The sequence below is a fragment of the Haematobia irritans genome, chromosome 3 (genome assembly GCF_050003625.1).
Source record: "Haematobia irritans isolate KBUSLIRL chromosome 3, ASM5000362v1, whole genome shotgun sequence".
Classification (NCBI taxonomy): Eukaryota; Metazoa; Arthropoda; class Insecta; order Diptera; family Muscidae; genus Haematobia; species Haematobia irritans.
The window spans coordinates 20,445,567-20,468,331 of NC_134399.1; the positions used below are offsets into that span (position 1 = coordinate 20,445,567).

The 22,765-nt window shown below is 35.7% G+C and overlaps 1 protein-coding gene and 1 long non-coding RNA gene across 4 annotated transcripts in view; one reads left to right on the forward strand and one right to left on the reverse strand.

The window, feature by feature from the left end:
* Positions 1-22,765, forward strand: part of LOC142230086 (uncharacterized) — a 237,170-nt gene that overhangs the window by 132,029 nt on the left and 82,376 nt on the right. The window lies entirely within an intron of this gene.
* Positions 1-22,765, reverse strand: part of LOC142230083 (uncharacterized) — a 301,427-nt gene that overhangs the window by 62,297 nt on the left and 216,365 nt on the right. For both annotated transcript variants that reach the window (XM_075300716.1, XM_075300710.1), the window contains exon 6: positions 19,643-19,691. The gene's annotated coding sequence lies outside the window, so the exon portion shown is untranslated. The remainder of the gene's footprint in view (positions 1-19,642; positions 19,692-22,765) is intronic.

Consider the following 22,765-nt stretch of genomic DNA (forward strand, 5'->3'; position numbering starts at 1 on the left):
TAAATATTATTTTTATATAGTACGAACCTTCAAATGATTCGTGTCAAAATTTGACGTCTGCAAGTCAATTAGTTTATGAGATAGAGCGTCTTTTGTGAAGCAACTTTTGTTATTGTGAAAAAATGGAAAAAAAGGAATTTCGTGTTTTGATAAAATACTGTTTTCTGAAGGGAAAAAATACGGTGGAAGCAAAAACTTGGCTTGATAATGAGTTTCTGGACTCTGCCCCAGGGAAATCAACAATAATTGATTGGTATGCAAAATTCAAGCGTGGTGAAATTAGCACGGAGGACAGTGAATGCAGTGGACGCCCGAAAGAGGTGGTTACCGACGAAAACATCAAACAAATCCACAAAATGATTTTGAATGACTTAAAATGAAGTTGATCGAGATAGCAGAGGCCTTAAAGATATCAAAGGAACGTGTTGGTCATACCATTCATCAATATTTGGATATGCGGAAGCTCTGTGCAAAATGGGTGCCGCGCGAGCTGACATTTGACCAAAAACAACAACGTGTTGATGATTCTGAGCGGTGTTTGCAGCTGTTAACTGGTAATACACCCGAGTTTTTCCATCGATATGTGACAATGGATGAAACATGGTTCCATCACTATTCTCCTGAGTCCAATCGACAGTCGGCTGAGTGGACAGCGACCGGTAAACCGTCTCCGAAGCGTGGAAAGACTCAAAAGTCCGCTGGCAAAGTAATTGCCTCTGTTTTTGGGATGCGCATGGAATAGTTTTTATCGATTATCTTGAGAAGGGAAAAACCATCAACAGTGACTATTATATGACGTTATTGGAGCGTTTGAAGGTCGAAATCACGGCAAAACGGCCCCATATGAAGAAGAAAAAAGTGTTGTTCCACCAAGACAACGCACCGTGCCACAAGTTATTGAGAACGATGGCAAAAATCCATGAATTGGGCTTCGAATTGCTTCCCCACCCACCGTCTTCTCCAGATCTGGCCCCAGCGACTTTTTTTTGTTCTCAGACCTCAAGAGGATGCTCGCAGGGAAAAAATTTGGCTGCAATGAAGAGGTGATCGCCGAAACTGAGGCCTATTTTGAGGCAAAACCGAAGGAGTACTACCCAAATTGTATCAAAAAATTGGAAGGTCCTTATAATCGTTGTATTGCTCTTGAAGGGAACTATGTTGAATAATAAAAGCGAATTTTGACAAAAAATGTGTTTTCCTTTGTTAGACCGGGGACTTATCAGCCAACCTGTTATTTACAATGAAGAAGAGGTCGAGGATGATGTCGAACATACAATGTAGTCGGTGGGCAGAACGATGGACACCGCCAGAATATTAAATTGGACATGTCTCTCCGAGAAATATAATCCAGAATATGGTACAAAGTGAGAGAAACTGGGAGGCCATAGAAAAAAGATTGACATGGACACTGCGACATAAGAAATACAAGCTTCAATTTGGATGCAAATTAGAAGGAGATGGTCATGGACCACCTCCAAGTAATGCAAAGGTGGTTCTGAGTTCTGGTGGTGGTTCGAACATAGATTCTTTAGATGTAGCGGGTGGGCAGAACGATGGACAGCGCTAGAAGATTAAATTGCACATGTCACTCCGAATATGGTACAAAGTGAGAGGATCTGGGAGGCCATAGTGCGATTTTTGGAACACGTTCTCCGCAGAAAAAAGATTGACATGGACACTACAACATAAGTAATGCAAGCTTGAATCAGGATGCGGACTAGAAGGAGTGTGTCATGAACAACCTGGGGTCCACCTCGAAGTAATAAGAAGCTGGTTCTGAGGTGGTAATCATACCCCGACGGAAAACGGATGGGTTTTTAGCCGGTAACCAATTGAAACGGGTGTACACACTGTCAGCATTTTCTTAACCTTATTCGCAAAATAAACAAGTATATACGGCCGTAAGTTCGGCCAGGCCGAATCTTATGTACCCTCCACCATGGATTGCGTAGAAACTTCTACGAAAGACTGTCATCCACAATCGAAATACTTGGGTTGTGGTATCTTAAAATTTCTTAACATCGTTTTCTAATGAACTTGATATGGACCAATTTTTGTGTGATTGGAAATCGATTTATCTGAGGGATGAAATTTGCTCCTCCAAGAGGCTCCAAAACCAAATCTTGGGATCGGTTTATATGGGGCTATATATGATTATGGACTGATAGGGACCACTTTTGGCATGGTTGTTAAATATCATATACGATCACCACGTACCAAATTTCAAGCAGATCTCCTAAAGGCACCGGAGGTCAAATCTGGTGATCGGTTTATATGGGGGCTATATATAATTATGGACCGATGTGGACCAATTTTTGCATGGTTGTTAGAGACCGTATACTGACACCATGTACTAAATTTCAGCCGGATCGGATGAAATTTGCTTCTCTTAGAGGGCTCGCAAGCCAAATCCGGGGATCGGTTTATATGGGGGCTATATATAATTATGGACCGATGTGGACCAATTTTTGCATGGTTATTAGAGACCATATACTAACACCATGTATCAAATTTCAGCCGGATCGGATGAAATTTGCTTCTCTTAGAGGCCTCGCAAGCCAAATTTGGGGGTCCGTTTATATGGGCGCTATACGTAAAAGTGGACCGATATGGCCCATTTGCAATACCATCCGACCTACATCAATAACAACTACTTGTGCCAAGTTTCAAGTCGATGGCTTGTTTCGTTCGGAAGTTAGCGTGATTTCAACAGACGGACTGACATGCTCAGATCGACTCATAATTTCACCACGACCCACAATATATATACTTTATGGGGTCTTAGAGCATATTTCGATGTGTTACAAACGGAATGACAAAGTTAATATACCCCCATCCTATGGTGGAGGGTATAAAAATTAAATTAAATTACATTAGACGGATGGAGTTCCCCACTGGATTTCTCCAAAAACTAAACTAACCTCAATTGAGCTCCATTTCTTTCGAGTTTTGCCATATTCAGCAACAAGCATGACTCACGATTCTAAATGGTTTACACCCGAAGAAAGGAGAGAGCTTTTCATGAATAGAAATTCGATTTTCAATTTCTTTTCATTGGCTTATACTTTAGATACAGTATAAAATCAACACGTCAATTTAATTGATCATGACTGCTATCAGATAGGACGTGATGATGAAGCTTTTATGCGTTATTGTGTAAGAATTAATTGTTAGCCTAAGACTCGTAATTTTCATGATCAAAAACAATTTGTATTGTTAATATTTCTTTCTGATATTTTTATATGGAATATTGGATACATTTTTTTAATGAACCATGTATCAAAATCTTTTGATAAACCCAAATTCGAATGAAACTACAGTAGCATGAATTCGAGTTTATTATGAAATTGTAATGAACGCGTCTGTGTTTCAATAGACCAGATTATTTCCCTAAATATTAAAATTCAAGGAATGGTTGTCCGTGACCAGAGAGTATCCGGTTCATGTAAAACGTCACTTCTGCATATCTTCTCTCTTGCCATAATTGTATGTCGGCTATAAGTCGGTATGTCCATCTGCCCTATATCTCGTTCCTCCATCGTTTCTGCCAGTTATCTTTGGTCTCTTGTCGGATGTGATACCGAACATCCGACAAGAGACTGTCGCACATTGTTGTTTGACCTCGAAAACCTTTTGCAACTCAATTGCCTAGTTCGGGTCGACTTCCATATCTCATCTTTATGAGTATCCGTTTGGGTACTCTATTTGCTTGGAGTACGTAGTTTTGAATCCAGTCTTAGTCCCAAGTACTTTATTGACAGTTTTGTTGGGATTACCATGTCGTCGATGTGAATTTCTATTTCTAGAGGCAGATTCCGGCTCGTTAATAGTAGCAGTTCGGTCTTTTGCATGCATGTCTAACCAGTCTTTAGCGCGTATCATGGTTTGGCGAAGTTTGCGTTACGGCTCTTCAGTATATCTCGCTTTTATCACAGCAGCTATGTCATCAGCGTAGCCTACAAGGAATGTACCATCTGACATGGGTATCATCAGTATCTCGTCATATGTTGCGTTCCAGAGATCGGGTCCGAGGATTGAGCCTTGTGTGGCACTTGAGGTTACTTCCATTTTTCTTGCGCTCTATATATTGTCACACATCAAAACTCGGCCCTTAAGATAGCCTTTCAATACTCTCGTTAAGTATTTCGGTATGTGAAATATCGACTTTTGGATGAATATTACGTCTGCTCACCTATCAAGAATCGCCAGTAGAATTATAGATCTCGAAGCGTGGCTTCTCTTTTGTGTCGTCTTTACGGCACATGATACTTCTTTACAGGCTCCTAGTGCCGATATATCAAAACTCGGCCCATAAGATAGTCTTTGAATACTCGCGTTAAGTATTTCGGTATGTGAAATATCGACTCTTGGATGAATATTACGTCTGCTCACCTTAGGCTATTGAAAGCTTTATTTGTATCAAGAATCGCCAGTAGAATTATGGATCTCTTTTGTGTCGCCTTTACGGCACATGATACTTCCTTAAGGGCTCCTAGTCACGATTTTCTAGGTCTAAATCTGTATTGTCTCACGGACAGCAAGTCTAGGTTTAATGAGCCATTCAAATAGTTTTCCCACTGTGTCCAGCATACACAATGGTCTGTACGACGATGGCGACGCTTGGTCGTCCTTGCCCTTGCTGATAAGAACTAATCTTTGTTCTTTCCACACATTAGAGAAGATATCTTCTATTATGAAGCTGCTGTACATAAGAAGTACAGTTTCGAGTCGCTTGGTTGCTATTTTTTAATTACTTCTGCGGAATGCCGTCAGGATCAGGTGACTTCTTGTCCTTGAGGCTTTTGGCGGCATTTTGCAGTTCCTCTGTTGTTAAGACAGGGATGTGTGAGAGCTTTTCTGTATAAATCTCGACTTCTCTGATCTTATGTCTTGGGATTAAAGTTTCCACAATGTATCGCATCTCATTCTCGTCCATCTTGTCCACCGGTCCTCTGGTGCTTTTGCATAACAGTTTAGTATCCTAGTACCACGGGGAGCCACATGTTGCGATTTTAAGCATGCATAGGGTCGTGGGTTTAACTCCAGTTTCGATCGAATACCAGCGGTTGATCCCCTCTCAGTAATGCGGCTGCCACCGTGGTGCAATGGTTAGCATGCCCGTCTTGCATACACAGGGTCGTGGATTCAAACCCAGTTTCGACCAAACACCAAAAAGTTTTTCAGCAGTGGATTATCCCACCTCAGGTGACATTTCTGAGGATTTCAAAGCTTCTCTAAGTGGTTTCACTGCAATGTGCAACGCCGTTCGGACTCGGCTATAAAAAGGAGGTCCCTTGTCATTGAGCTTAACATAGAATCGGGCAGCACTCAGTGATAAGAGAGAAGTTCACCACTGTGGTATCACAATGGACTGAATAGTCTAAGTGAGCCTGAAATATCGGGCTGCCCCTATACCTAACCTAACCTAATGCTGTTGACATTTCTGAGTGTTTTAAAGCTTTCCTAAGTGGTTTCTCCGAAATGTGGAACGTCGTTCGAACTCGTCTACAAAAAGTAGGTCCCATTTCATCGAGCAAACATAGAATCGGGCAGCACCCAGTTATAAGAGAGACGTTCACCCCAAGTGAGCGTGAAATATTGGGCTGCCACTATGATATTGTATGGTTGACAATCTGCCTTGCGTTTCGACTGTGCAGATACTCCTCCGAGTGCTTGTCCCTCATAGATTAATGCATCCCTTTCGAGCTTGTCGACGTTCCATCATCTATAAGTCACGTGAGTTTCTCCATTCTCTTATCTTCTGAATAATGTCCTCAGACTCAAAAGTGAGCGTGAAATATTGGGCTGCCACCATACCTTACCTAACCTACTCCCCAATGATTATTGTTCATGTCTTGCTCTGGTATATTTCCTCCTGGTCTTTATACAGTTACGTCTGTATAGTTTTATTAGTTTTTAGTTGATATCGCATGGTTGACAATCTGCCTTGCGTTTCGACTGTGCAGATACTCCTCCGAGTGCTTGTCCAGCTCATAGATTAATGCATCCCTTTCGAGCTTGTTGTCACGCGAGTTTCCCCATTCTCCTATCTTCTGAATAATGCCCTCAGGCACAAAAGTAACATACGGAATGTTGTCTTTACAGCCGGGTCACCGGAATGTAGCGGTAGTCCCAACGTTCGTAACTAGTATGGCTATCCTTGCGATCTTATCTAGAATCTTCTTTTCTCTTGGGGTTGTAGTCCCACGCTATAAACAGATCAGCGTGTCTGAGTCGTAAAAAAGCCTTAATGTTATTTCATTTTGCCTGGAAGTGAGCGATGCTATCACTAGGAGTTAGGTTAGGTTAGATGTATCAGGCTCACTTAGACTATTCAGTCCATTGTGATACAACATTGGTGAACTTCTCTCTTATCACTGAGTGCTGCCCGATTCCATGTTAAGCTCAATGACAAGGGACCTCTTTTCCAAACGGCGTTCCACATTGCAGTGAAACCACTAGGAGTTAGTTTCCAGCTTACGATCGGGTTGTTCGCAATATGAATCCATTGCCGCGTCACCTGTCCTTTATGGGTTGCCTGCAAGTTATGTTAGAGACCATATTGCCGCTGCTCCAGTCTCATCTTTGAGCCAAAATCTGTTTGTCATACATACAAGATTCCTCTTTCAGAATCTTGGGCAGGAAAGCGTGTGCCACTTATGCTCTGTGCATGTTTATAAGAACCCCACTACTTGTTATTTGCCGTGGAGTTACAGCTACGGGAGTCCGGCATGTAATCAGTTGCATTGCCCTCGTCTTAGAGCGAATGCAACATTTCATGGCGTTCGTGCATTTCTTCACCTTAGGTTAGGTTAGGTGGCAGCCCGATGTATCAGGCTCACTTAGACTATTCAGTCCATTGTGATACCACATTGGTGAACTTCGCTCTTATCAGTGAGTGCTGCCCGATTCCATGTTAAGCTCAATGACAAGGGACCTCCTTTTTATAGCCGAGTCCGAACGGCGTTCCACTTTGCAGTGAAACCACTTAGAGAAGCTTTGAAACACTAAGAAATGTCACCAGCATTACTGAGGTGGGATAATCCACCGCTGAAAAACTTTTTGGTGTTCGGTCGTAGCAGGAATCAAACCCACGACCTTGTGTATGCAAGGCGGGCATGCTAACCATTGCATCACGGTGGCTCCCTTTCTTCACCTTGTGGTCCGTTTTTCCACATTTTACGCAGAGACCGATTCCCTTCCTGTTTGGTCATTTGCTCTTCCATTGCATGTGTCTCGATTCAATGCAACGGAAACAGCGGTACACATCCTCTTTGTACTTCTTACGACAGTTGGTCATCCTATTAAAATCCTTGTCTCTTTGAGAAGCATATTTGCATCGGCTGTCGGGAGTGAGATATAGGTCCTCTGATGCTTGTCTTACAACCATGTCTCCATAGGTGTCTCTTTCACTTTTCCAAGGGACTCTCTTATAAGGATTTCGAAATTTTCATTAACAAGCCAACGAAAAAATTAAAATTGTTAAAAAATATTCATTAATAATTGGGTCACAAATTTCCTCCAGTCCTTAAATATCTAAAGTCCATGTTAAAAGTATAAGCAAAAAATATTTCCACAAAACTAATTCTAGGTTGGATCATCACCCAGATTCGTTTGAATTTCCCCTATTATTATTATCGTTCAGAATTTACTGTGGGTTGTGTTTTACTTTTGTGTGGTTAATGCTAATACCATTGCTTTGGTACGGCAAGCCTGACTTAAACCTTTGCTCAAGCTTAGTGATGGTAGGCAAGAGATGTAGGAAGGTTTATAGCTTCGAGGTAAATTTTTGGAGCTTAGATTTCAGGTAAATGCACTTTTTATAGCAAACACTCCTGGTTGCATTTCAACTAAACTCAATTTTCATACTAATAAAATATGGTGCGGGAAACAATACCACAGGTTTCAGAGGGTTGTTGTTATACTCTCTTGCCTTTTAAGCTGTTATTTTTCTTTTTCTATAAAATTATCTATGATTATTGATCTGAATTATATGAATTTTATTATTGAAAATCATAAAGCCAGTTGTAAGTGATTTGTTTTGTTATCGGTTAAAACCAGCAATTACCTTAAACTTCACTTTACCAAGTGCATTAAACCAAATTCATAAAAAGCCTTTGAACAATTCAACAAAAAAACACTTCTTTATTGGCAACCAATCACAATGACTTGGCAGTAAGGCCTAGGTTATTAATGGAATTTTTCTTTATAATTTCAAATAAAGCGTTCATTTTAGGTTGCCCTCAAATTAGTAACGCTTTCTATTAATCGATTGGAGAAATGCCAAATTTAAAGAAGAGAAAGAAAACACACAATTGTTTGAATAACAATGTTTTATTTTTCATTCAGCTAAGCTGTATACATTTTTCTATGAAAAAAAACATTAATCCATCCTGGCTGAATACAGTTTTCCATAGCAAAACTTAAATTCAGCTCGGCGGAATACTGTTTTCTATGGATAAACCCTAATTCAGCCCGTTTGAATACAGTTTTCTATAGGAAAACTTAAATTCAGCGTGGCTGAATACTGTTTTCTATAGGAAAACCTTAATTCAGTCCGGCTGAATACAGTTTTCTACAGGAAAACTTTAATTTAGCCCGACTGAATACAGGTTTCTATAGAAAACTTTAATTCAGCCCGGCTGAATACAGTTTTCTACAGGAAAACTTTAATTCAGCCCGGCTGAATACAGTCTTCTATAGGAAAACCTTAATACAGCCCGGCTGAATACAGGTTTCTATAGAAAACTTTAATTCAGCCCGGATGAATACAACTTTCTATAGCAAAACCTTAAAGTTTTCCTATCGCAAACTTAAATTCTGCCCGGCCGAATACAGTTTTCTACAGGAAAACTTTAATTTAGCCCGACTGAATACAGGTTTCTATAGAAAACTTTAATTCAGCCCGGCTGAATACAGTTTTCTACAGGAAAACTTTAATTTAGCCCGACTGAATACATGTTTCTATAGAAAACTTTAATTCAGCTCGGCTGAATACAGTTTTCTACAGGAAAACTTTAATTCAGCCCGGCTGCATACAGTATTCTATAGGAAAAGCTTAATACAGCCCGGCTGAATACAGGTTTCTATAGAAAACTTTAATTCAGCCCGGATGAATACAGGTTTCTGTTTTTTTATGGTTAAACCGGTTTTTATGGTTAAACCTTAATTCAGCCTAGCTGAATACAATTTTCTATAAAAAAAATATTTCAATCTGGCTAAATGCAGTTTTCTGTAGGAAAACTTTAATTCACCCTTGCTGAATACAATTTTCTATAAAAAAAATTTATTTCAATCTGGCTAAATGCAGTTTTCTATAGAAAAACTTTAATTTACCCCTGCTGAATACAGTTTTTTATACGAAAATTTTAATTTAGCTTGGCTGAATAAATTTTCTATAGAAAAACTTTAATTCAGCCCGGCTGAATACAACTTTCTATAGGAAAACCTTAAAGTTTTCCTATCGCAAACTTAAATTCTGCCCGGCCGAATACAGTTGTCTACAGGAAAACTTTAATTTAGCCCGACTGAATACAGGTTTCTATAGAAAACTTTAATTCAGCCCGGCTGAATACAGTTTTCTACAGGAAAACTTTAATTTAGCCCGACTGAATACATGTTTCTATAGAAAACTTCAATTCAGCCCGGCTGAATACAGCCTTCTATAGGAAAACCTTAATTCAGCCTGGCTGAATAGAGTTTTCTATAGAAAACCTTAATTCAGCCCGGCTGAATACAGTTCTACAGGAAAACTTTAATTCAGCCCGGATGAATACAGGTTTCTGTAGGAGAACTTTAATTCTCCATGCTGAATTAAAGTTTTCCTATAGGAAAACTTAAATTCAGCTCTGCAGAATACTGTTTTTTATGGTTAAACCTTAATTCAGCCTAGCTGAATACAATTTTTTCTAAAAAAATTATTTCAATCTGGCTAAAAGCAGTTTCTATAGGAAAACTTTAATTCACCCTTGCTGAATACAATTTTCTATAAAAAAATTTATTTAAATCTGGCTAAATACAGTTTTCTATGGGAAAACTTTAATTTACCCTTGCTGAATACATTTTTTTATACGAAAATTTTAATTTAGCTTGGCTGAATACAATTTTCTATAGAAAAACTTTAATTCAGCCCGGCTGAATACAATTTTCTATAGGAGAACCTTAAAGTTTTCCTATCGAAAGCTTAACTGCTGCCCGGCTGAATACAGTCTTCTATAGGAAAACCTTAATTCAGCCCGGCTGAGTACAGTTTTCTATAGAAAACTTTAATTCAGCCCGGCTGAATACAGTTTTCTATAGAAAACCCTTAATTCAGCCTGGCTGAATACAGTTTTCTATAGAAATCCTTAATTCAGCCCGGATGAATACAGGTTTCTGTAGGAGAACTTTAATTCTCCATACTGAATTAAAGTTTTCCTATAGGTTAAACCCGGTTTTTATGGTTAAACCTTAATTCAGCCTAGCTGAATACAATTTTCTATAAAAAAAATTATTTCAATCTGGCTAAATGCAGTTTTCTATAGAAAAACTTTAATTTACCCCTGCTGAATAGTTTTTTATACGAAAATTTTAATTTAGCTTGGCTGAATAAATTTTCTATAGAAAAACTTTAATTCAGCCCGGCTGAATACAATTTTCTATATGAAAACCTTAAAGTTTTCCTATCGCAAACTTAAATTCTGCCCGGCTGAATACAGTTTTCTACAGGAAAACTTTAATTCAGCCCGGCTGAATACAGTCTTCTATAGGAAAACCTTAATTCAGCCTGGCTGAATAGAGTTTTCTATAAAAAACTTTAATTCAGCCCGGCTGAATACAGTTTTCTACAGGAAAACTTTAATTCAGCCCGGCTGAATACAGTCTTCTATAGGAAAACCTTAATGCAGCCTGGCCGATTAGAGTTTTCTATAGAAAACCTTAATACAGTTTTCTACATGAAAAGTTTAATTCAGCCCGGATGAATACAGGTTTCTGTAGGAAAACTTTAATTCTCCATGCTGAATTAAAGTTTCCTATAAGAAAACTTAAATTCAGCTCTGCGGGATACTATTTTTTTTTTGTTTAAACCTTAATTCAGCCTAGCTGAATACGATTTTTTTTTAAATTAATTTCAATCTGGCTAAATGCAGTTTTCTGTAGGAAAACTTTAATTTACCCTTGCTGAATACAATTTTCTATAAAAAAATTTATTTCAATCTGGCTAAATTCAGTTTTCTATAGAAAAACTTTAATTTCCCAATGCTGAATACAGTTTTTTATACGAAAATTTTAATTTAGCTTGGCTGAATAAATTATCTATAGAAAAACTTTAATTCAGCCCGTCTGAATACAATTTTCTATAGGAAAACTTTAAAGTTTTCCTATCGAAAACTTAAATTCTGCCCGGCTGAATACAGTCTTCTATAGGAAAACCTTAATTCAGCCCGGCTGATTACAGTTTTCTACAGGAAAACTTTAATTCAGCCCGGATGAATAAAGTTTTTTACAGGAAAACTTTAATTCAGCCCGGATGAATAAAGTTTTTTACAGGAGAACTGAATGAATACAGGTTCTGTATTCATTAATTAAAGTTTTCCTATAGGAAAACTTAAATTCAGCTCTGCAGATTACAGTGTTTTATGGTTAAACTTTAATTCAGCCTGGCTGAATACAATTTTCTAAAAAAAATTATTTCAATCTGGCTAAATGCAGTTTTCTATAGGAAAACTTTAATTCACCCTTGCTGAGTAAAATTTTCTATAAAAAAAAATAATTTCAATCTGGCTAAATGCAGTTTTCTATAGGAAGACTTTAATTTACCCTTGCTGAATACAGTTTTCTATTGCAAAACTTTAATTCAGCCTGGCTGAATACAGTTTTCTATAGCAAAACTTTAATTCAGCCTGGCTGAATACAGTTTTGTATAGCAAAACTTTAATTCAGCCTGGCTGAATTCAGTTTTCTATAGGAAAAAATTCATTTAGCTGAGTGTAACAAAGATTTCTATAGTTTTGTTTAGGGTTTTCTATAAAACAATCACTCTTTTGAATGTCTTTTTTCCTCAGAAAATATTATTGCATCTTGGATGAATTCCCTTGTTTAACTTGAGCATGGCTGAATAAAGGTTTTGTTTAAACAAAAACTACCTCACAAATATGTATAATAGAACATAATAGTTCTCAATTTAAATGTTGTAAATCACAATTCAATTTTATCCCATTCAGGGATCATAATTGTCATTACGACTTCCTAATTGACAAAGCATTCACAGTGAGTGGCATTTGAAAATTGATATTAATATGGCTCATGTGGCAAGGCGTCACTGGCATATTCATCTATTGGACAGTTTGCTTAAAGTAGGGGGCGGGGTACCTAAACATAAATTCGAATTTGTCACGGTTCCGTTAATTTCCATAAAGTTTATCACATTTCACACATATAAAAGACGAAAAAACTTCATTTGAATAGTTTCAAACAAAACGAGATAAAACAAAAGAAAGAAAAACCAAATATTTATTTAATACGGCCATTAAGACACCCGCACCGTTTATATTCAAAACGATTTGAAAAGGGTCTCCTTTTTCATTTCCACCTATTTTGCTTACAATCTCGCTTTAAAGCCCACATCATAACACCAAAATAAAAAAAGATAAATTAGCTGTTAATAGAATTAACTTGATAACATGATCATACATGAAATTTTATTTTAGAGAAGTGTTAAATTTAAATCAAATGACCATAATAAATTTATTAGACAAATATGGCAATATAATGACCCACATGGTGACTACTCTACAGGTTCATAGAATCCCACCCATAAGTAGGTCAAAAGTTCATCGAAACAGTTTAATGTGAGAACCAAATAATAGAGAAAAACCGCTTTAAGCATATAGCTGAAGAACGTTTTCCTTTTGTAAACTGCATTAAGCCAGGCTGATTGAAGATTTTCCTATAGGAAACTGTATTAAGCTGGACTGAAGTAAGGTGTTGCTATTGAAAACACTATTCGGCGGCTAAATGAAATTTGTCCTATAGAAAACTATATTCAGCCAGGCTTAATTGAAGTGTTCGTATAGAAAACTACATCCAGCCTTGCTGAATGAAAGTTTTCTTCTATTCCGTCAAGCTGAATTGAAGTTTTCTTATAGGAAAACATATTCAGCCAGGCTGAATTGAAGTAATCTTATAGAAAATCATATTCAGCCTGGCTGAATTAAAGTTTTCTTATTGAAAATCGCATTCAGCTAAGCTGAATTGAAGTGTTCTTAATGAAAACCGCATTCATTTAGACTGAATTGAAGTTTTCTTATAGAACACTATGTTAAGACAGTCTAAATTAGAGTTATCTTATAGAAAGTTATATTCAGCCATGGTAAATGAAAGTTTTCCTATAAAAACTGTATTCATCCAGCCTGAATTAAAGTTTAACTACAGAAAACTGTGTTCAGCCAGGCGAAATTGAAGTTTTCCCACAAAAAACTGTATTCAGACAAGCTGGAAGTTTTCCCACAAAAAAAAAAACTTTATTCAGCCAGGCTCAAATTAAGTTTTCGTATAGAAAACTGTATGCTGAACTTAAGAAAACCATATTAAGGCCGACTGAATGAAAGTTTTCTTATAGGAAACTTTATTAAGCCAAGCTAAATTAAAGTTTTCTTATAGAAAGTTATATTCAGCCATTCTGAATATTTTTTTTCCTATAGAAAACTATATTCAACCATGCAGAATTGATGTTTTCTTACAGAAAATTATATTCATACAGGTTGATTGAAAGTTTTCGTAAAGAAAACTCTATTCAGCTATGCTGAATTGAATTTTTCCTAAGGAATATTATGTTAACCCGAGCTGGATCAAAGTTTGCTTATAGAAAACTATTTTCACCCAAACTGAATTAAAGTTTTCATATAGAAAACTGTATTCAGCCACGCTGAATCATAGTTTTCCTATAAAATACTGTATTCAGCTTGGCTGAATAGAAGCTTTTATATAGAAAACTATATTCATCCAAGCTGAATTAAAGTTCTCCTTTGGAAATCTATATACAGGAGCAAAAACATCTTCGTCTATATTCAGCTAGGCTAAATTAAATTTTTCTTTAAGAAAATTATATTGATTGAAAGTTTTCTTATAGAAAACTATATTCAGCCACGCTAAATTAAAGTTTTCTTATAGAAATTTATATTCATCCAGGCTGAATTGAAGTTTTCCTCTAGAAAACTGTATTCAGCCAAGTTGAATTGAAGTTTTCATACAGAAAATTGTGTTCAGCCACGCTGAATTAAAGTTTTCCTATAGAAAACTATATTCAAACCAGCTTAATAGAAGTTTTTATATAGAAAACTATATTCAACCAAGCTGAATTAATGGAAAACTACATTTATACGTCGATATTCAGCCAAACTGAATTAAAGTTTTCTTTAAGAAAATTATATTCATCAAGGCTGATTGAAAGTTTTCTTAAAGAAAACTATATTCAGCCCTATTGTTTTTGTTTAGAACTGATTCCAATTACTTTTCTCACAAATCGGTTTAGATTTAGATATAGTTCCCATAAATATCATTCATTCGATATGCATTTTTATGGTCCCTGGGACCCTTGATTGGTTTCAAAAATTGCACTACGAGTATAGTAAGCAGTACCATTAGGTTAGGTATAGTGGCAGCCCGATATTTCAGGGTCACTTAAAATATTCAATTAATTGTAGTATCACAGTGGTGAACTTCTCTCTTATGACTGAGTACAAGGGACCTCCGAGTCCGAACGGCATTCCGCATTGCAATGACACCACTTGGAGAAGTTCTGAAATACTCAGAAATGTCATCAGCATTAATGCGTGGGGATAATCCACCGCGAAAACCCTGTAGGTGTTCGGTCGATACTGGGTCCTGTGTATGCAAGGCGGTTGTGCTAACCATGGCACCACTGGGACTCCCTAAGCAGCACCGTAAAATTGTCTGATATCGATTTAGGTTAAGACATAACTCGCAAATATATCATTCGCCCTGTAGCCTGATTTAGGCCCCATAAACATATTTCCTCAATGCCTTTCTTCCAGGGTAGTTTTTTATGTATATCTCTCAACATATTTTAAGGACTACAGCTGGTCTTCAGAATGAAGTTTACACCTTTCATTGTTTTTTGAGATTTTTTTAAAACTATATTAACAAATCGACAGGCTTCCCAAAACATTGTTTGTTTATTATGCTGCGTAATATTTGGTCCACTCTTTTAGAACATCTTTGTGCGTAATTTGAATAAATTTCCCATTAATTCAGAACTTATTAGTATTCTCTCAGCAGTATATAATCATATTTCATATTAACTTCAGAATTGTTTTGAAATTATTTCCAAAGCGAAATTTTATTATAAAGCCAAAGCTTTTGCAAAATATATTTTTACTGAAATGACTAAATCGACTGTTATGTTAATTTCACCAAAACATTCAACAATTTATGGATTTACAAAAAAAATCAGAATCGGCAACAATAAACCACGGTAAGTCCTAAAGCTAAAATCGATAGCATGGTAAATATGAACTCATCTATGATGTAGCTAAGTAAATTCAATTTGAATTTTTAATTAATTGTTAAAAAAACCTCAACAAATTGTTTTTCAAAGGAAGCCTAAGAAAACAAAACCCTCAAAAAATAACAACATCTTAAAGTTTGCCTGTATGTTTTTTTTTAACACAAACACCTTCATGGATAGGCACATTTTCAAACGTTTTGTAAAAACTGCTCCCAAAAAAATGCTGGCAGTTAATTTAAACAGCCGCTGTCCCTGTTAGATGCGACACCCATAACATGACGTTCAAATACGCGCAGGCGCAACATGCTATACGTGAGTGAGCTAATGTCGATGGGTGAATGAGTGAGTGGTAATGTTATGCGTACAAGATGAGGCTGATAGAGTGTCGTGTCGGCCTCCAATGGCCTAACATAAATGTTTTGACTGAGAGGGTTACAGTGGGAGAAACAATAGAAAACAAAAGCAAAAGGAATTTTTTTAAGAAAAATCTATTCAAACGGGCTGAATAAGGTTTTCTACAGGAAAGCCTTAGCCCTGCCTGACAGAATAATGTTTTCCATAGGAAAACTTTAATTCATAATGGCTAAATAAGGTTTTGTATAGGAAAACTTTAATTCATCATGCCAGAGTAAGGTTTTCTGTAGGAAAACTTTAATTCAGCATGGCTGAATAAGGTTTTCTAAAAGAAAGATTCAATTCAGATTGGCCAAATAAGGTTTTCTACAGGAAAACGCTTATTCACCTGGCTGAATAAGCGTTTCTATAGGAAAACTTTTTTTCAGCCTGGCTGAATAAGGCTTTCTATAGGAAAATTTTTATTCAGCCTAGCTGAATTATTCAGGCTGGTTGAGAAAGGTTTTCAGCAGGAAAACTTTTATTCAGCCTGGCTGAATATATGAAAACTGCAATGCAGCCTGGCTTAATAAGGGTTTTCATTCGAAAACTTTCATTCAACCCGGCTAAATAGAGGTTTCCATCGAACAACTTCAATTTAGTCATGTTTAAGAATGTTTTCCATTTGAAAACTTCAATTCAGACTTGCTGAATAGGATTTTTTTGTAGGAAGTTTTTAATTCATCCTGGCTGAATAAGGTTTTCCATAGAAAAACTTTAATTCATAATGGCTGAATAAGGTTTTCTGTAGGAAAACTTTAATTCAGCCTAGCTGAATAAGGTTTTCTATAGAAAAACTTTAATTCGGCGCGGCCATATAAGGTTTTCCATTCGAAAACTTTCATTCAACCTGGCTAAATAAGGGTTTCCATCGAACGACTTCAATTTAGCCATGTTTAAGAAGGCTTTCCTTTGGAAAACTTCAATTCAGCCTTGCTAATAGGGTTTTTTGTCGGAAAACTTTAATACATCCTGGCTGAATAGGGTTTTCCGAAGAAAAACTTTAATTCAGATAGTCTGAATGAGGTTTTCCATAGAAAAACTTTAATTCAGCGAGGCTGAATAAGGTTTTCTATAGGAAAACTTTTATTCAGCCTGGTTGAATATATGAAAACTGCAATGTAGCCTGGCTTAATAAGGTTTTTCATCGAACAACTTCAATTTAGCCATCTTTAAGAAGGTTTTCCATTGGAAAACTTCAATTCAGCCTTGCTGAATAGGGGTTTTTTGTCGGAAAACTTTAATTCATCCTGGATGAATAAGATTTTCCATAGAAACACTTTAATTCAGCCTGACTGAATAAAGTTTTCTGTAGGAAAATTTTAATTCAGCCTAGCCGAATAAGGTTTTCAAAGAAAAACTTCAATTCAGCGTGGCCATATAAGGTTTTCCATTCGAAAACTCTCATTCATCCCAGCTAAATAAGGGTTTCCACTGAGCGACTTCAAGTTAGCCATGTTTAAGAAGGCTTTCCTTTGGAAAACTTCAATTCAGCTTTGTTGAATAGGGCTTTTTTGTCGGAAAACTTTAATACATCCTGGCTGAATAAGGTTTTCCATATAAAAACATTAATTCAGCGAGGCTGAATAAGGTTTTCTATAGGAAAACTGTTATTTAGGCTAGTTGAGAAAGGTTTTCTGCATGAAAACTTCTATTCAGCCTGGCTGAATATATGAAAACTGCAATGTAGCCTGGCTTAATAAGGTGTTCCATTCGAAAACTTTCATTTAACCCGGCTAAATAAGGGTTTCCATCGAACAACTCCAATTTAGCCATGTTTATGAATGTTTTCCATTTGAAAACTTCAATTCAGACTTGCTGAATAGATTTTTTTTTGTAGGAAAACTTTAATTCATCCTCGCTGAATTCCATAGAAAAACTTTAATTCATCATGGCTGAATAAGGTTTTCTGTAGGAAAACTTTAATTCAGCCTAGCTGAATAAGATTTTCTATAGGAAAACTTCAATTCAGCGTGGCCATATAAGGTTTTCCATTCGAAAACTTTCATTCATCCCCGCTAAATAAGGGTTTCCATCGAACGACTTCAATTTAGCCATGTTTAAGAAGGCTTTCCATTGGAAAACTTTAATTCATCCTGGCTGAATAAGGTTTTCCATAGAAAAACTTTAATTCAGCGAGTCTGAATTAGGTTTTCTGTAGGAAAACTTTAATTCTGCTTGGCCAAATAATGGTTTCTATAGGAAGACTTAATTTCTGCTTGGCCAAATAAGGTTTTCTATGGGAAAATTTTCATTCAGCCTGGCTGAATAGGAGTTTCTATTGCAAAACTTTGATTCAGACTAGCTGAATAGGGTTATCTATGTAAAAACTTTAATTCAGCGTGGCTGAATAGGGTCTTCTATAGGAAAACTTTAATTCAGCCTGGCGGAATAAGGTTTTCTATACGAAAACTATAATTCAGCCTGGCTGAATAAGGTTTTCTATACGAAAACTATAATTCAGCCTAGCTGAATAAGGTTTTCTATAGGAAAACTATAATTCAGCCTAGCAGAATAAGGTTTTCTATAGGAAAACTTTAATATAGATTGGCTGAATAAGGTTTGTCTTTCTACGCTTTGCATAGAAGGGGTCCTGGTTACAATATAAATCAATATAATTGAACAAGAGTTTCTTTGTGATTTTTTTCCTTTGTCTTTCCTATCGTCTTTTTTTCTCCCACTGTGTATGTGTTGATGAATATTTTAACTGCTGAGCTCCCATTGCTTTGTTTGATATTCATAGGAAAACTAAATTTGAACACGATATAACCGTTTTGTTGATTTATTCAAAATTTCATGCGTGTCATTGCACATTCATGAATGAATTCATCGATGTTGATGGAGACACTGGTGATTTCTGCTGCTGCTACTTTTGCTATTTTGACTGGCGGGCTATTGTCTTGACAACAAATGAGACATCTCCCGGTACTGATCTTCAAACGCGCTTAGTTAGAAACAAAAAACAAAAACAGTGTCAACACAACAGTGTCAGCTTTGTTAGGTTTTGTTTTTATTTTGGAGTCCCATACAGACATGAATATTTTAACAAGCATTGCACTAATTTCGAATAAAATGTTTATTTAGCAATGATGTGTTTTGTTTTTAGTTTTATTGCTGCAACCATATTTTGGTGTCAATGTTTTGCTAATCCATACAAGACATGAGCACCATCCCAATTACAATCGAGATATTTAAAATCCGGTTGCTCCATTTATTGGGGAATTGTTTGTGGTTTGTGTAACTTTGGAACTTCAATATGTTTTTTGAATTCCTCTGAATGTTTTGATGTATTTTCAATAGTACACCTATGATGTTAAATGTTGCAATGGCCTAATACCCTGAATAGGCTGGTTATGTGAATGTGCAGTTAATGGCCATAATACTAAATTAAAACCCATTTTCGAAAGGGCGTTAAGTTTTTTTGGTATAAATTTTTGGAAATGTTGTTGGGCTTTGAATATAAAGAGCTCAATTAATTGGCTCTAACACAAACCAGCCAATTAATTAAGCCATAAAAAATTCGAACATTTGTAAGATTAAAAAAAAAGATCAGCACCTTTATGTTAAATTGTGTAAGGAGAAGATACCTGAAAATCGATTTGAATAATTTCTGATAAACAAAATATGAAAGGGCGACAAGTGCTTTAATAGGAATCACAGTAGCTAGAGTATTTTATCTAAATTTGGAATGAAATTTGTAAAATGTGTGTGTGTAAGCAACACAGGTTTCAAAAGACTTACCTTTTGTCTCTAATAATTTACATACTCGTATTTTTGTTACCAGGTATATCTGAAATGAATAAAATGAAAAACTATTATATTAACTATTACATTAAATAAAAAATCATTTTGCCAATTAAATAAGTCATTCAGATAATCTATATTCAGTCTGGCTGAATTAAAGTTTTACTATAGAAAACTGTATTCAGCCAAGTTAGTTTAAAGTTTTCCTATAGAAAACTGTATTCAGCTAAGCCGAAAAAAATTTTCATGCAGAAAACTGTATTCAGCAAGGCAGAATTAAAGTTTTCCCTTAAAACACTGCATTCAGCCAGAATTAAAATTTTCCAATAGAAAATTGTATTCAGCCGGGCTGAATTATACTTTTTCTACAAGAAACTTTATTCAGCCAGACTGTATTTTCTATAGGAAACTGTATTCAGCCAAGCTGAGTTAAAGTTTTCCTATAGGAAACTGTATTCAGCCAACCTAAATTAAAGTTTTCCTATAGAAAACTATATTCATTTAGGCTGTATTAAACTTTTCCTGTAGGAAAATGTATTTTGCAAGGCTGAATTAAAGTTTTCCTGTAGAAAACTCTATTCAGCCAGGCTGAATTAAAGTTTTCCTGTTGAAAACACTATTCAGCCAGGCTGAATTAAAGTTTTGCTGTTGAAAACACTACTCAGCCAGGCTGAATTAAAGTTTTCCTGTAGAAAACTCTATTCAGCCAGGCTGAATTAAAGTTTTCCTGTATAAAACTCTATTCAGCCAGGCTGAATTCAAGTTTTACTATAAGAAATTGAATAAAAGTTTTCCTATAGGAAACTCTATTCAGCCAGGCTGAATAAAAGTTTTCCTATAGGAAACTCTATTCAGCCAGGCTGAATACAAGTTTTCCTATAGAAAACTCTATTCAGCCAGGCTGAATACAAGTTTTCTTATAGAAAACTCTATTCAGCCAAGATAAAGTAGAGTTTTCCTATAGAAAACTCTATTCAGCCAAGCTGAATTAAAGTGTTCCTATAGAAAACTTTATTCAGCCCAGCTGAATTAAAGTTTTCCTATAGGAAACTTTATTCAGCAAAACTGAATTAATGTTTTTCAATGGAAAACTGTATTCAACCAGACTGAAATAAAATTTTCTTATAGAAATTTTTAATTCAACCATTCTTAGTTAAATTTTTCCTATGGGCCACTATATTGAGCTGAGTTGAATGATAGTTTTCCCATAGGAAACATTAGTCAGCCAGGCTGAATTAAAGTTTTCTTATAGATAATAGTATTCGATTAAGTTTACCCTACAGAAAACTGTATTTAGCGAAGCTGAATTAAAGGTTTCCTATAGAAAACTCTATTTAGACAGGCTGAGTTAATGTTTTCCTATAGAAAACACAATTCAGCCAGGTTGAATTAAAGTTTTCCTAAAGAAAACTCTATTCTGCCACGCTGAATTAAAGTTTTCCTATAGAAAATTGTATTCAGCTTGGTTGAATTAAAGTTTTCCTGTAGAAAATTGAATTCAGCCAAGCTGAATTAAAGTTTTTCTATAGGAAACTCTATTCAGCCAAGCTGAATTAATGCTGTCCAATGAAAAACTGTATTCAAGCAGGCTGAAATAAAATTTTCTTATAGAAATTTGAATTCAGCCATTCTTACTTAAATTTTTCCTATGGGCCACTATATTCATCTAAGTTGAATGATGGTTTTACCATAGGAAACATTAGTCAGGCTGAATTTAAGTTTTTTTTTTATAGATAACAGTATTCGATTAAGTTTACCCTATAGAAAACTATATACAGCTATGATGGCTACAAAATTTCCTATAGAAATCGGTATTCAGCCAGGCTACATTAGCGTCCTCTTATAAAAACTTTATTCAACCCGCTGAATTACAGTTTTCCTATAGAAAACTGTATTCAACTGGGTTGAATTAAAGTTTTCCAATAGAAAACTCTATTCAGCCAGGCTGAATTAAAGTTTTCCTGTAGAAAACTCTATTCAGCCAGGCTGAATGAAAGTTTTCCTTTAGAAAAATGTATTCAGCCAGGCTGAATTCAAGTTTTCCTATAGAAAACTCTATTCAGCCAAGCTAAAGTAGAGTTTTCCTATAGAAAACTCTATTCAGCCAAGCTGAATTAAAGTGTTCCTATAGAAAACTTTATTCAGCCCAGCTGAATTAAAGTTTTCCTATAGAAAACTTTATTCAGCAAAACTGAATTAATGTTTTCCTATAGAAAACTGTATTCAACACAAGCTGAAATAAACTTTTCTTATAGAAATTTGAATTCAGCCATTCTTAGTTAAATTTTTCCTATGGGCCACTATATTCAGCTAAGTTGAATGATAGTTTTCCCATAGGAAACATTAGTCAGCCAGGCTGAATTAAAGTTTTCTTATAGATAACAGTATTCGATTAAGTTTACCCTATAGAATACTATATACAGCAATGCTGAATACAAAATTTCTTATAGAAGTCGGTATTCAGCCAGGCTACATTAGCGTCCTCTTATAAAAACTGTATTCAACCCGCTGAATTAAAGTTTTCCTATAGAAAACTGTACTCAACTGGGTTGAATTAAAGTTTTCCAGTAGAAAACTCTATTCAGCCAGCCTGAATTGAAGTTTTCCTATAGAAAACTCAATTCAGCCAGGCTGAATTAAAGTTTTCCTAAAGAAAACGCTATTCTGTCACGCTGAATTAAAGTTTTCCTGTAGAAAACCCTTTTCAGCCGGGCTGCATTAAAGTTTTCCTATAGAAAATTGTATTCAGCCAGTCTGAACTAAAATTTTCTTATATAAATTCGAATTCAGATAGACTTAATTAAATTTGTCCTATAGGAAACTATACTCAGCTAAGTTGAATGATATTTCTCCCATATGAAACAATAGTCAGCTCGATTAAGTTTACCTTATATAAAACTATATTCAGCTAGGCTGAATACAAAATTTCTTATAGAATACGGTATTTTGCCGGGCTACATAAGAGTCCTATTATGAAAACTGAATTAAGCAAGGCTGAGTAAGAGATTTCCTATAGAAAACTGTATTCAGCCAGGTTGAATTATAATTTGCCTACAGAAAACCCTACGGAATTAATAATAAGACTGTACTATTAAATGTTTCCTATAGGAAACTGTATTC